The sequence below is a fragment of the Triticum urartu genome, chromosome 3 (genome assembly GCF_003073215.2).
Source record: "Triticum urartu cultivar G1812 chromosome 3, Tu2.1, whole genome shotgun sequence".
In the NCBI taxonomy this organism is placed as follows: Eukaryota; Viridiplantae; Streptophyta; class Magnoliopsida; order Poales; family Poaceae; genus Triticum; species Triticum urartu.
The window spans coordinates 317,980,472-317,996,733 of NC_053024.1; positions in this window are offsets into that span (position 1 = coordinate 317,980,472).

Consider the following 16,262-nt stretch of genomic DNA (forward strand, 5'->3'; position numbering starts at 1 on the left):
CTCTAATGATGTGGTTCTGTTCATCAAATGATAACACATGTCTATGGTCAGGAAACATAACCATCTTTGATTAACGAGCTAGTCAAGTAGAGGCATACTAGGGACACTCTGTTTTGTCTATGTATTCACACATGCACTAAGTTTCCGGTTAATACAATTCTAGCATGAATAATAAACATTTATCATGATATAAGGAAATATAAATAACAACTTTATTATTGCCTCTAGGGCATATTTCCTTCAGTCTCCCACTTGCACTAGAGTCAATAATCTAGTTCACATCGCCATGTGATTTAACACCAATAGTTCACATCACCATGTGATTAGTTCACATCGCCATGTGACTAATACCCAAAGGGTTTTACTAGAGTCAATAATCTAGTTCACACCGCTATGTGATTAACACCCAAAGAGTACTAAGGTGTGATCATGTTTTGCTTGTGAGAGAAGTTTAGTCAACGAGTCTGCCACATTCAGAGCCGTATGTATTTTGCAAATTTTCTATGTCTACAATGCTCTACACGGAGCTACTCTAGCTAATTGCTCCCACTTTCAATATGTATCCAGATTAAGACTTAGAGTCATCTAGATCAGTGTCAAAGCTTGCATCGACGTAACCCTTTACGACGAACTTTTTGTTACCTCCATAACCGAGAGACATGTCCTTATTCTACTAAGGATAATTTTGACCGATGTCCAGTGATCCACTCCTGAATCACTATTGTACCCTTTTGCCAAACTCATGTGAGGTACACAATAGGTCTGGTACACAGTATAGCATACTTTATAGACCTATGACTGAGGCATAGGGAATGACTTTTCATTCTATTTCTTTTTTCTGACGTGGTCGGGTTTTGAGTCTTTACTCAACTTCACACCTTACAATACAGGCAAGAACTCCTTCTTTGACTGTTCCATTTTGAACTACTTCAAAAATCTTGTCAAGGTATGTACTCATTGAAAAATCTTATCAAGCGTCTTGATCTATCTCTATAGATCTCGATGCCCAAAATGTTAGCAGCTTCACCGAGGTCTTTCTTTGAAAAACTCCTTTCAAACACTCTTTTATGCTTTCCAGAAAATTCTACATCATTTCCGATCAACAATATGTCATTCACATATACTTATCAGAAAGGTTGTAGTGCTCCCACTCACTTTCTTGTAAATACAGGCTTCACCGCAAGTCTGTATAAAACTATATGCTTTGATCAACTTATCAAAGTGTATATTCCAACTCTGAGATGCTTGCACTAGTCCATAGATGGATCGCTGGAGTTTGCACATTTTTTAGCACCTTTAGGATTGACAAAACCTTCTGGTTGTATCATATACAACTCTTCTTTAATAAATCCATTAAGGAATGCAGTTTTGATATCCATTTGTCAGATTTAATAAAATGTGGCAATTGCTAACATGATTTGGACAGACTTTAAGCATCGATACGAGTGAGAAAATCTCATCGTAGTCAACATCTTGAATTTGTCAGAAACCCTTTTCGACAAGTCAAGCTTTGTAGATAGTAACACTACTATCAGTGTCCGTCTTCCTCTTGAAGATCCATTTATTCTCAATGGCTTGCTGATCATCGGGTAAGTCCATTAAAGCCCACACTTTGTTCTCATACATGGATTCTATCTCAGATTTCATGGCCTCAAGCCATCTATCGGAATCTGGGCTCATCATCGCTTCCTCATAGTTTGCAGGTTCATCATGGTCTAGCAATAATGACTTCCAAGTCACTCTGGTGCGAACTGTACTCTGGTTGACCTACGAGGTTCGGTAGTAACTTGATTTGAAGTTTCATGATCATCATCATTAACTTCCTCACTAATTGGTGTAGGCATCACTGGAACTGATTTTAGTGATGAGCTACTTTCCAATTCGAGAGAAGGTACAATTACCTCATCAAGGTCTACTTTCCTCCCACTCCTTTCGAGAGAAACTCCTTCTCTAGAAAGGATCCACTCTTAGCAACAAAGATCTTGCCTTCAGATCTGTGATAGAAGGTGTACCCAACAGTTTCTTTTGGGTATCCTATGAAGACGCACTTCTCCGATTTGGGTTTGAGCTTATCAGGCTGAAACTTTTTCATGTAAGCATCGCAATCCCAAACTTTAAGAAACAACAGCTTAGGTTTCTTGCTAAACCATAGTTCATACAGTGTCGTCTCAATGGATTTTTAGACGGTGCCCACGTGAATGCAGCTATCTCTAATGCATAACCCCAAAACGATAGTGGTAAATCGGTAAGAGACATCATAGATCGCACCATATCTAATAAAGTACGGTTACGATGTTTGGACACACCATTATGCTGTGGTGTTACAGTGGCGTAAGTTGTGAAACTATTCCACATTGTTTCAAATGAAGGCCAAACTCGTAACTCAAATATTCACCTCCGCGATCAGATCATAGAAACTTTATTTTTTGTTACGATGATTCTCAACTTCACTCTAAAATTCTTTGAACTTTTCAAATGTTTCAGACTTGTGTTTCATTAAGTAGATATACCCATATCCGCTCAAATCATCTATGAAGGTCAGAAAATAACGATACCTGTCGCGAGCCTCAACACTCATCGGACCGCATACATCGGCATGTATTATTTCTAATAAGTCAGTGGCTCGCTCCATTGTTCCGGAGAACGGAGTCTTAGTCGTCTTGCCCATGAGACATGGTTTGCAAGCATCAAGTGATTCATAATCAAGTGACTCCAAAAGTCCATCAGCATGGAGTTTCTTCATGTTCTTTACACCAATATGACCTAAACGGCAGTGTCGGAGTAAACAACCACGGGTAGCCTCATCTGCTCCCCATGGTGATTCAAGGCATCGAGTCCGGCTGCGCCCCTCAAGCCCCAGGGACGTAGAGCCACCTTCTCAGGGCCGGCTGGTCCAAGCGGCCAGCTGCGAGAGGGCGGCGGACCTCAGAAGAAAGCCATGAGACGGGCCGGGAGTCGGCCTCCACAAAGGTCGGCTCCCTGCAGGCGGCCCCTCACACCCTCAAAGTTTGCACCACATTATGGCAACAAGACGGGCGTGGCTACAGTATCACCTGACACCCCCGAATCCAGGGCAGAGCGTGGCTATAGTGCAGCGTACCGGGCGAACGTCCCCGTCCGGCGCGACACTATTACCACACAGCCCATGACATCACTTATGGCAGAGAAGGCCATGCTCCCACTACAGGCTGTTGGTACGGCCCGCAAGCGGCGGGTCCTACCTGTCTATGAGAAGCCAGAAGGCGGCGGGTTCCTACCAGTCGGCATAAGGGGAGGCCAGCTCCCAGCAGGCGGCCCTCCCCTTCCCTTAAAGTCGGTGCGCCATTAATCAGAAGAGATGGGGAGTGGCTACAGTAAACGCCAATCAGGCGGCAGCACTGAAAGTGCGTTATATCGACTAGAGGGGGGGTGAATAGGCGATTTTTATGAAAGTCTTCAAAACGTAAAAGTTTCGAAGATAAACGATAGAAATAAACCTATTACCATGCAGCGGAAGGTAGACTACACTAGGCAAATCATAGTCAAGTATTCAATGAAGTGAAAGCACAATGACTAATAGCAGCTAGGTAGTAAGGATCAGGTAGGAAGATATTATGAAGCCAAACAGAACATGCAGTCACTCAGTGAAGACAAAAGATAGTGCAATCATACAATGACTTCACAAGGATCAACAGTAAGTAAAGAGAAGGGAAGGATGAAACCAGTGACTCGTTGAAGACAATGATTTGTTGGACCAGTTCCAGTTGCTGTGACAACTGTACGTCTTGTTAGGGCGGCTAGGTATTTAAACCTGAGGACACACAGTCCCGGACACCCGGTCCTGAACACGCAGCTCAGGACACCCAGTCCTTACCGTATTCCCCTTGAGCTAAGGTCACACAGACCTCGCACAATCACTCTGGTAAGTCTTCAAGGTAGACTCCCAAACCTTCACAGACTTCGTTCACCGGCAATCCACAATGTCTCTTGGATGCTCAGAACGCGATGCCTAATCGGCTGGAGGATTCACAGTCCTCAAGTGTAATAAGTCTTCAGATCACACAGACAAGAAGACTTAAGTGATGCCTAACTCTCTTTGGCTCTGAGTGGTTAGGGCTTTATCCTCGCAAGGAATTCTCTCTCAAAGGCTTCGAGGTGGGTTGCTCTCAAACGACAAAAGCCGTACACTAACTCTGAGCAGCAAACCGTTTATGGTTGTAGGGGGTGGGCTATTTATAGCCACTAGGCAACCCGACCTGATTTGTCCGAAATGACCCTGCACGTGTTCCAACGGTCAGATTTCAAACTCACACGACAACTTTACTTGGGCTACAAGCAAAGCTGACTTGTCCGACTCTGGACAAGATTCGCTCTCATAGTCTTCACTCGAAGACATAGGTTTTGGTTAAGCATCACTTCAGTCATTCTGACTGGTTCTCTTGGACCCCACTCAACAGTACGGTGGTTCCTATGACTCAACAAAGAAGAAAAAGAACTACGAAAGATCTAAGTCTTCGAGCTCCATAGGCTTCATGCGATGTCTTCTCTTGTCATAGTCTTTAATGTGAATATCTTCATATACCACCTTTGACATCAATGTCTTCATACATTTTTAGGGGTCATCTCTGGTAGGAAAACCGAATCAATGAGGGACTTCTACCTGTGTTATCCTGCAATTCTCACAAACACATTAATCCCTCAACTAGGTTTGTCGTCAATACTCCAAAACCAACTAGGGGTGGCACTAGATGCACTTACAATCTCCCCCTTTTTGGTGATTGATGACAAACTAGTTGAAGTTTTCAACGGGGAATATAATATGTGAAATTGTAAAGGATAAGAAATTGTCTTCATAAGTTGCAAGGGCTCCCCCTGAAGATTTGCATATAAGTAATTTGCTTTTGGAATGCAAATGCACATGGCAGGTTGTGCTTGTGGAGATCCTCTTCAACTTATGATGACAATCCACTATGCATGTGAAGGTATGTGAAGATAATGACATGCATAATGGAAAATGGACGTCTGCAAAATGATCTAAGTGCGGAATTTATCGTCGCACATGCGGAATTTATCATCGCATCACAAAGTGGCAAATAAGTAGCAGACGACCATCGAGTTTAAGTGTTACAACTCAAAGAACCAAATGTATCAAAACGGGAGTTGTAAACACGAAGCAAAATATAAAGCACCCGCCCATATGGACCCGCTTGAAGACTATCAAACTCATATGCTTCTCCCCCTTTTGTCAGTAAGGACCAAAAAGGTTTGAAGACATAGAGCATCTACTCGTTCCCATGAAGAGTAGGTGAAGCAGCAGGGTCGTCAGTGATGTTCGGCGGTGCAGAAGAACTTGGAGCAGTGTCGAAGCGTGCTGAAGGAGGTGGCGGTGAAGTAGCATCGTCTTCATCCTCGATCACTCTGGCATTCACAGTTGCAGTAGAGGAAGAGAACTCAGAGTCTTCAAGAGATGGAGTTCGTCGCAGCACTGCTCTTCGAGGAGGTGTGGAGTCAAACTTGAAGCGTTTAGAGAAGCCATGTGACGCCCCAAGACCGGAGCTTCAGATGCCTTCCATGTTTCCGAGTGTTGTCGGGTGATTCGATTCTGGTTCGTTGCATCATGTGCATTGCATCATGTCATCATATCATCATGTCATAAGTCTTTTTGCATCTCAAGTAAATAAATTGTGTGGATCTTTGATCCATTTAAATCGAGGGATATTCACAATGGTGATTTCTCTTTACAACATATTCAAAGTCTCCAATATTATTAAGGAGCTATAATAAAATATTCCATTAATGGGAATGCACCATTACACACTTATATTTTAATTTCATGCCTTCCCTACCCTCACTTCTTATTCAAATCATTTGATTTTAAATCAAATGAGTTTGAATTTAAATCTTTCAATCATGGCTTTTTCTATTTTCTTGGAATAAGCACATTTTTGTGAGTCCAGGAAAATTATCCGCGTGTCCAACTTCTTCCCCTAACCCCCTCTTTCTTTTTCTTTCTCTTTATTTGTTTTCTGCTAAAGAAAATAAGAGAAGGGAGGAGAGAGGAGCCAGCCCAGCCAGCCTCCAAGCCGGCCCATCCCCCCGGCCCACCTAAGCCCTACCAGCGCCCCTCCTAAACCCTAGCACGATTCCCCGATCCACTCCCTCTCCCTCTCGTCCTCCCCCCGCCGCCACACACACATCTCACAGGAGAGGAGCGCCCGCGCCCGAGACCTTCTGCGCCCGATCCCCTCGGCCTCCACCTCGCCATCCCGTCGCCGCGTCAGGTCGCCGCCGGTGACCACAACCCGCGCCGCGCCCTCGTCCCGTTCCCCTCTGCCTCCTCCCGAGCGCCCCTCCTTCCAGCAAGCGCGCCCGCCGGCGTCGACCACCACCACCAGGAGCTCCGCCGCCCCTCTGCTCCTGTTTCCTCTCTGCGCCTCCGCCGGCGTGGAGCCGCGCCAAGACGCCGCCGCTGCTCTGCTTCCTGACGAGCAGAGGACGAGGCGCCCGCTCGCCCGCGTCTCGCGTTGACCGCGGCCGTCGCCCCGCATCGCCAGCAGCAAGCCGCCGCCGTTGCCTCTGTTTCGAGCCCTTGTGCTGCTGCTGTCGCCCTGCTTCGTCTGAAGCTCCAGCGCCAAGTCCCTCGCCAAGCCGCCGCCGTTTGCCCTGCCGCCGGCCTGCCTCCTTGTTCGGATCCGGCCGAGCTCTCCCCGTCGCCGGTTGCCTCGCCGACCCGCCTCTTCTCGCGCCTGCCATCCCGTTCCTTGCCTTGCTGCTGCAGCCGCCCCCTTGCCATGGCCATCGCCGAGTTCCCCCAGGACCCGTGGAGCATGTGCGGGAGAACCAAGTCCGAAGACTACCGTGGCTGCGATCTCGCCCAGTAACACTACGGTTCGTCAAGACCGTCTCGGATTTTCGCCAAGTTCCACTGCCGTCGCCCCTCAAAACGTAAAGTACCCCCCAACGGACTCGACAAGACCCACATGCACGATTACGCCCGGTGATGCGACAAGTACATCTACCGACGACCCTCGAACGCGTCAAGTACCACTACCGTCAAGTACCTCTTCGCAAGACCAAGTCCCTCTACGAAAACGTTGTACGACTACTTCCGTGGCCGAAGGCCCATGTACAACTACCGTCGCCGTGGACGACTACTTCCTCTACGAACCCGAACCGCTCCGAGAATGCACCTGGAAGGTATAACCGCCGAGACGATGACCCATGGACGAAAGCATGTGTTGTATGAGATGCTCACGTTCGAACTGTGTCCGAGTTGTCATTGCACGTTCCTCCTCAGTTGCCATACCGTCGACCCATGGGAAACCCGGTTACCGGGATCACCCCACCATCTTGCACGACACGCTCCCGCACACTTCCCCTTTTCATCGGTATCTCAATCGAGTTACCGGAAACCGATATGTTGCCGTGGCATCACTTGCAGATTCGTTGTCGTGGCACCCCTTTCACTTCCGTCGCGATGACAAATGCCTCATATCTTATCATGTCAACATTTTCATAAATATTGCATGAACTTAAACATGTCATTCGCATCATGATAATAACATTTAAATGTTAAAATTGTTGTTGCACCAAATTGATAATTGCATATGGGGATTTACCGGATTTGTTGTTTGTTATATGGGCCCCATTTAAATTGTTTAGTGGTATAGTTTTGTTATGCTTCACCTCTTGACATGCTTAACAACATTTAATATTGTTGATTACATAACCGAGATTGAACTAAATAACTTGAATGTGGTGTTTTGTCAATATGCAACGGAGTTGCATATTGAGCTCCACTTAATTTGTAGGATTGTTTGTGCACTTTGCCATGCCATGCTTCATTAAACCAGACATGCATCATACTTGTTTGTGCATCATGCCGTGCTTATGTGGTGGTTGTTTAATATGTTGTTTGCTTCTTTCCGGTGTTGCTTCTTCGGGTTGGTTCCGATAACGTCATGTTGTGAGGACCCGTTCGACTATGTCCGTTTGTCTTCCTCATGGACTCGTTCTTCTTCCTTGCGGGATTTCAGGCAAGATGACCATACCCTCGAAATCACTTTTATCTTTGCTTGCTAGTTGCTCGCTCTTTTGCTATGCCTATGCTGCGATACCTACCACTTGCTTATCATGCCTCCCATATTGTTAAACCAAGCCTCTAACCCACCTTGTCCTAGAAAACCGTCGTTTGGCTATGTTACCGCTTTGCTCAGCCCCTCTTATAGCGTTGTTAGTTGCAGGTGAAGATTGAAGTTTTTTCCTTGTTGGAATATGGTGATGTTGTTCCTTGTTGGAACATGTTTACTTGTTGGGATATCACAATATATCTTATTTAATTAATGCATCTATATACTTGGTAAAGGGTGGAAGGCTCGGCCTTATGCCTGGTGTTTTGTTCCACTCTTGCCGCCCTAGTTTCCGTCATATCGGTGTTATGTTCCCGGATTTTGCGTTCCTTACGCGGTTGGGTAATAATGGGAACCCCTTGACAGTTCGCCTTAAGTAAAGCTCTTCCAGCAATGCCCAACATTGGTTTTACCATTCGCCACCTAGCCTCTTTTTCCCTTGGGTTTCGCGACTCAAGGGTCATCTTTATTTTAACCCCCCCGGGCCAGTGCTCCTCTGAGTGTTGGTCCGAACTGAGCTGCCTGCGGGGCCACCTCGGGGAAACTTGAGGGTTGGTTTTACTCGTAGCTAGTCTCATCTGAGTGTGCCCTGAGAACGAGATATGTGCAGCTCCTATCGGGATTTGTCGGCACATTCGGGCGGTGTTGCTGGTTTAGTTTTACCCTGTCGAAATGTCTTGTAGAACTGGGATACCGAGACTGATCGGAATGTCTCGGGAGGAGGTCTATTCCTTCGTTGACCGTGAGAGCTTGTGAAGGGCTAAGTTGGGACACCCCTGCAGGGATTTGAACTTTCGAAAGCCGTGCCCGCGGTTATGGGCAGATGGGAATTTGTTAATGTCCGGTTGTAGAAAACCTGAAGTCGACCTTAATTAAAATGCATCAACCGCGTGTGTAACCGTGATGGTCTCTTTCCGGTGGACTCCGGGAAGTGAACACGGTGTTGGAGTTATGCTTGACGTAGGTTGTTTTAGGATCACTTCTTGATCATAGTTTCTCGACCGTGCTTTGCCTTCTCTTCTTGCTCTCTTTTGCGTATAAGTTAGCCACCACATATGCTAGTCGCTTGCTCCAGCTCCACCTCATACCTTTCCCTTACCCATAAGCTTAAATAGTCTTGATCGCGAGGGTGCGAGATTGGTGAGTCCCCGTGGCTCATACTCACAGATACTTCCAAAACCAGCTTGCAGGTGCCGATGAGTCCGTGCAGACGACGCAACCAAGCTCAGGAGGAGCTCGATGAAGACCTTGTCCTTTGTGTTGTTTCGTTCTAGTTGATCAGTAGTGGAGCCCAGTTGGGGTCGATCGGGGACCTTTGTCGCATTTGGGGTTCTTCTTTTATTTTGGTTCCGTAGTCGGACCTTGATTGTATCTGGATGATGTAATGTTTTATTCATGTAATTGTGTGAAGTGGCGATTGTAAGCCAACTATGTATCTCTTTCCCTTATTATATTACATGGGATGTTGTGAAGATTGCCTAACTTGCGACATATGCCTTCAATGCGATTATGTCTCTAAGTCGTGCCTCGACACGTGGGAGCTATAGTCGCATTGAGGGTGTTACAAGTTGGTAATCAGAGCCTTCCCCGACCTTAGGAGCCCCATTGCTTGATCGTTTTTAGCGGCCGAGTTGTGTCCAGAAAAATGTTTTGAGTCATTTAGGAATTATATATCGGAGAGTTTAGGAATTCTTTTTACTTCCCAGTCTCCTCATCGCTCTGGTAAGGCATCCTGACGTAGAGTTTTGGCTCTTCTCTTCTCAAATTTCACTAAAAAAATTTTAGGATCACGCGGGTATCTTGGAATCGTTCCGATGGTTTTATGATGAGAACATTGTCTTGGTGCCTCCTGTCAGGGGTTTAGTGGAAGTGTCCCGGGGAGTTGAGCTCTGAGGTGTTGTCATCATAATTTTATCGTTGTAGTTCTGGAATACCTGAGTTTAGTACGCCGACATCGAAAATCTCTTTTATGCAGTTCGTTGGTGAGATAACCTCGACGCCACCTAGTACTGGGGCGGGAGTTCGGGAGTATTGCCATAACTTGTATAACGGATGCTTTTCGAAGGTTGAGGTAGATGGTTTCCGAAGGTTTCTTGGTTATGTGTTGAAGGATGGATACAGCTGGATGTAGGATTTGCTAGTTTGGGTGAGATATTATGCTTCCCCTGTATCCCCAACACCTGATTGCATAACCGGGAAAAATTCGGGAGTTTGTAAGTGGGAATTCAAGTAGCTCTTAGGATATCTTTCCGTCAGATGTATGATATGAAATTGGGGTTCGACGTCTAGTGGTCCGCCTATTCATGGTCGGTTTTACAGTGGTCTCGTTGTGTCTTAAAGAGTCCTTGGCTATGCCGACTCGGGGACGCTTCGTATGTCATGTGCACTGCCTTGTACATGATGGTGCTGTACGATCGAGCCCGTGTAGGCCCCACCACAAAAACTTCGGATGAAATCTCTATCATATGTTTGTTCCGGTTTATTCTGCAAGCCAATCCTTTGTTTTGTTTTGAGTTGTGGTACTCGAGTTGCTTCGAAGTCAAATGTTGATTCCATACCTTTCCTAAGCGGTGTTCTCATATTTCCTTGAGAATACAAATCCTTCTCATTTATTGAGATTGTCATGTCAATCCTTTTTCACCGGTGTGTTTCTCTTCAAGTGGATTCGATCACTTCAACATTTGCAAGATCCAATCTCAGCTCTTCTCAACGGTGCTTTCCCACCCTCCCTCCCTTGTTTTCTTCGAGGACTCGGATTTCTTTATCAAGTATCCATTTTATTATGGAAGTCTCTCCATTCTTCTTCCTTCATGTTCTTACCCGGTGATTCTCATGAAGATTTTAACGGAGCTTCAAGTTCGTCACTCTTCACTCATTTTCTTCTCTGGTGGATTCAATTCAAGCTTTCGGTGTTGATCATATTCTTTTCCGTATTTCAAGGCTTTCTCATGCCGGTGCAATTCTTAATCGTTCACCTCTCGCTATTCTATTGTTCCGGAGTGCTCAAGATATCTCGATGATTCGTGTTTTCCACTCTGCTTTCGTTCAACCTATTTCGAGGTTGTTATCCCATTCAAGCCTTTTAATTCAACCGGTGCAACCTCTCTTTTAAATCATTTCAACGGTGTTTTCTTTTTAGTGGGCCCTAACCCACAGGTCTGTTCCCAAGATCTTACCTGACTCTTCTTATTTTCCCGGAGCTATCCTAAATTCCTTTTAAAGTTTGACGTAAGAATGAGTTATCATCAGTCAAATGCCATCTCCTAGATCTTTCACAATTCTTTTCATCGTTGGATCAACCTTTCCATTCTTCATTCCGGAGTGTCTAAATAATTCTTGGTGGTGCTTCTTGTTGCCATTCTCATCATTTCAAGACCGAAGAAGAGTTTTTCTCCATATCTTGCCCCATTCTTGGCCATCCTCTCATAATTGTTTGATTGTGAGAATTCTTTTCACCTATCCGGAGCAATTCAGGAGCCTTTTCAGTTTGTTCATCTGGAGTCCATCAATGCAAGTTTATTCATTCCCAGCTTTCAGTTATCGTTCTCCTAATCTTACCGGTGCATCGATCAAATATCCTCTAATCGGCTCTTGATCTCTTCGTTCTCATGTATCTAAATCCTCGCAAGCATCTTCGTTCATTTTATATTTCTTCCCGGTGTTTCTTTATGTTTTATTCGTTCTTTTTCAATTCTTATGGTGATTCGTTCAAGAGTTTTCTTCCTTCGTGTATCATATCCCTTCATGTATCATATCTATGCATTCGTGCTTTTCAAATTCTACCGGTGGTGCATTGAAGACCTTCCCAAGTTTGCGCTATATCTATCTTAATCCTTTCGGCGAGAATAAGTAGTATGCCAAATCCGTTGCTTGGCATCAATTTAATTGGTGAAGGATAAGCATAATGTAATTCTTATTCTTGTTTCATCGAGTGAATTTAATTCTTTATTCCGGAGGCTCATCAAATTCTTGATTTTCTTTTGTTCATCTTTTCTTTCCCGGAGTTCCAAGTTCTCTCAATTATATCATCACGGAGATCCATCTAAATCATTACAAGGTTTTACCTTGTGTTTTCAACTTCCCTTTCTTCTCGTTATCCTTTGGTTACCGGAGTTCTTCATGGAGGTTCTACTTGTTGGTTCATAAAGGATTAATATTCCTTCTCGAAACGTTCATCAACTTTCTTTTCAGAGGAGCTCAAGTTTTGTTCATCTTGCAATCCGGAGTTCAATCTTTCTTCCGTATCATTGGAGGTGGTATTATGTCATTCTTGATAATTTGAGTTCAAGTTTTCATGATTCACATGTTGCCATGTATGAGATATTTTAAATCCATCAATCTCTTCGTTGGAATTATCTTGGGTTATATTTCACCTAAAGCCTTCCCTGAGGATTGTTGCTATTTATGGTGCTTATAAATGATCCAAGATCTTCTTTATCCTCCCGGTGGAAATATCTTTCTCGCCAATTTGTTCATATCAATCCAATTCTTTTCCCGCGAGTGTGTCACCTATTAATTTGAGATGTATTCCATAAAACCATATCAAGCTTATTCCTTTCGTTGTTGGTTTTCCAACAACACCATTCTAGCTTTTGTTGTAAGCATGCTACCTCGAGATCTTGTTGCCCTTCGTTCATCCCATTCCATTCTTAGTTTTGTTCCGGAGGCATTGCGTGTTGTTTTCTTCAACCCATCATCTTGTTTGTCAAGAGCATGTTCAGTTCCTTCCATTTTCGAAGTGCTACCCAAATTATACCATTCTTTTCCCCTCTATCTTGTTTTAACCGGAGTGTGATACGAATTTGTTCTTCCTTGTTCCTCTTCCCTACCGGAGTGCTTTCAACTTTGTTTACCTTCGTTGTATTCTTTTCTTAAATTTGTTCAACCTCTCAAGGTTCTTTGGTTTCACTCGTTTGTCAAAGGAGAAACTTAGTTTTACCTCTTCTCTTCTCTTTCGTTTTTCCCTCCACTGCCATTCTAGATCTCGGGACGAGATCCTCTCGTAGTGGTGGAGTGTTGTGACGCCCCAAGACCGGAGCTTCAGATGCCTTCCATGTTTCTGAGTGTTGTCGGGTGATTCATTCTGGTTCGTTGCATCATGTGCATTGCATCATGTCATCATATCATCATGTCATAAGTCTTTTTGCATCTCAAGTAAATAAATTGTGTGGATCTTTGATCCATTTAAATCGAGGGATATTCACAATGGTGATTTCTCTTTACAACATATTCAAAGTCTCCAATATTATTAAGGAGCTATAATAAAATATTCCATTAATGGGAATGCACCATTACACACTTATATTTTAATTTCATGCCTTCCCTACCCTCACTTCTTATTCAAATCATTTGATTTTAAATCAAATGAGTTTGAATTTAAATCTTTCAATCATGGCTTTTTCTATTTTCTTGGAATCAGCACATTTTTGTGAGTCCAGGAAAATTATCCGCGTGTCCAACTTCTTCCCCTAACCCCCTCTTTCTTTTTCTTTCTCTTTATTTGTTTTCTGCTAAAGAAAATAAGAGAAGGGAGGAGAGAGGAGCCATCCCAGTCAGCCTCCAAGCCGGCCCATCCCCGCGGCCCACCTAAGCCCTACCAGCGCCCCTCCTAAACCCTAGCACGATTCCCCGATCCACTCCCTCTCCCTCTCGTCCTCCCCCCGCCGCCACACACACATCTCACAGGAGAGGAGCGCCCGCGCCCGAGACCTTCTGCGCCCGATCCCCTCGGCCTCCACCTCGCCATCCCGTCGCCGCGTCAGGTCGCCGCCGGTGACCACAACCCGCGCCGCGCCCTCGTCCCGTTCCCCTCTGCCTCCTCCCGAGCGCCCCTCCTTCCAGCAAGCGCGCCCGCCGGCGTCGACCACCACCACCAGGAGCTCCGCCGCCCCTCTGCTCCTGTTTCCTCTCCTGCGCCTCCGCCGGCGTGGAGCCGCGCCAAGACGCCGCCGCTGCTCTACTTCTTGACGAGCAGAGGACGAGGCGCCCGCTCGCCCGCGTCTCGCGTTGACCGAGGTCGTCGCCCCGCATCGCCAGCAGCAAGCCGCCGCCGTTGCCTCTGTTTCGAGCCCTTGTGCTGCTGCTGTCGCGCCCTGCTTCGTCTGAAGCTCCAGCGCCAAGTCCCTCGCCAAGCCGCCGCCGTTTGCCCTGCCGCCGGCCTGCCTCCTTGTTCGGATCCGGCCGAGCTCTCCCCGTCGCCGGTTGCCTCGCCGACCCGCCGCTTCTCGCGCCTGCCATCCCGTTCCTTGCCTTGCTGCTGCAGCCGCCTCCTTGCCATGGCCATCGCCGAGTTCCCCCAGGACCTGTGGAGCATGTGCGGGAGAACCAAGTCCGAAGACTACCGTGGCTGCGATCTCGCCCAGTAACACTACGGTTCGTCAAGACCGTCTCGGATTTTCGCCAAGTTCCACTGCCGTCGCCCCTCAAAACGCAAAGTACCCCCCAACGGACTCGACAAGACCCACATGCATGATTACGCCCGACGATGCGACAAGTACATCTACCAATGACCCTCGAACGCGTCAAGTACCACTACCGTCAAGTACCTCTTCACAAGACCAAGTCCCTCTACGAAAACGTTGTACGACTACTTCCGTGGCCGAAGGCCCGTGTACAACTACCGTCACCGTGGACGACTACTTCCTCTACTTCCTCTACGAACCCGAACCACTCCGAGGATGCACCTGGAAGGTATAACCGCCGAGACGATGACCCATGGACGAAAGCATGTGTTGTATGAGATGCTCACGTTCGAACCGTGTCCGAGTTGTCATTACACGTTCCTCCTCGGTTGCCATGCCGTCGACCCATGGGAAACCCGGTTACCGGGATCACCCCACCATCTTGCACGACATGCTCCCGCACACTTCCCCTTTGCATCGGTATCTCAATCGAGTTACCGGAAACCAATATGTTGCCGTGGCATCACTTTCGGATTCGTTGTCGTGGCACCCCTTTCGTTTCCGTCACGATGACAAATGCCTCATATCTTATCATGTCAACATTTTCATAAATATTGCATGAACTTAAACATGTCATTCGCATCATGATAATAACATTTAAATGTTAAAATTGTTGTTGCACCAAATTGATAATTGCATATGGGGATTTACCGGATTTGTTGTTTGTTATATGCGGCCCCATTTAAATTGTTTAGTTGGTATAGTTTTGTTATGCTTCACCTCTTGCCATGTTAACCAACATTTAATATTGTTGAGTACCTAAACGGGAGAGAACTAAATAATCGACGTGGTGTTTCATCAATATGCAACTCATTGCATATTGAGCTCCACTTAATTTGTAGGGTTGCTTGTGCACTTTATCATGCCATGCCTCTTTAAACCGGATATGCATCATACTTGTTTGCGCATCGTGCCATGCTTATGTGATGTTTGTTCACCATGATTGTTTGCTTCTTTCCGGTGTTGCTTCTTCGGGTTGGTTCCGATAACGTCATGTTTGTGAGGATTCGTTCGACTATGTCCGTTTGTCTTCTTCATGGACTCGTTCTTCTTCTTTGCGGGATCTCAGGCAAGATGATCATACCCTCGAAATCACTACTATCTTTGCTTTGCTAGATGCTCGCTCTTTTGCTATGCCTATGCTGCGATACCTACCACTTGCTTCTCATGCCTCCTATATTGTTGAACCAAGCCTCTAACCCACCTTGTCCTACCAAACCGTTGATTGGCTATGTTACCGCTTTGCTCAGCCCCTCTTATAGCGTTGTTAGTTGCAGGTGAAGATTGAAGTTCGTTCCTTGTTGGAACATGGAGATGTTGTTCCTTGTTGGAACATGTTTACTTGTTGGGATATCACAATATCTCTTATTTAATTAATGCATCTATATATTTGGTAAAGGGTGGAAGGCTCGGCCTTATGCCTGGTGTTTTGTTCCACTCTTGCCGCCCTAGTTTCTGTCATATCGGTGTTATGTTCCCGGATTTTGCGTTCCTTATGCGGTTGGGCAATAATGGGAACCCCTTGATAGTTCGCCTTAAGTAAAGCTCTTCCAGCAATGCCCAACATTGGTTTTACCATTCGCCACCTAGCCTCTTTTTCCCTTGGGTTTCGCGGACTCAAGGGTCATCTTTATTTTAACCCCCCGGGCCAGTGCTCCTCTGAGTGTTGGTCCGAACTGAGCTGCCTGCGGGG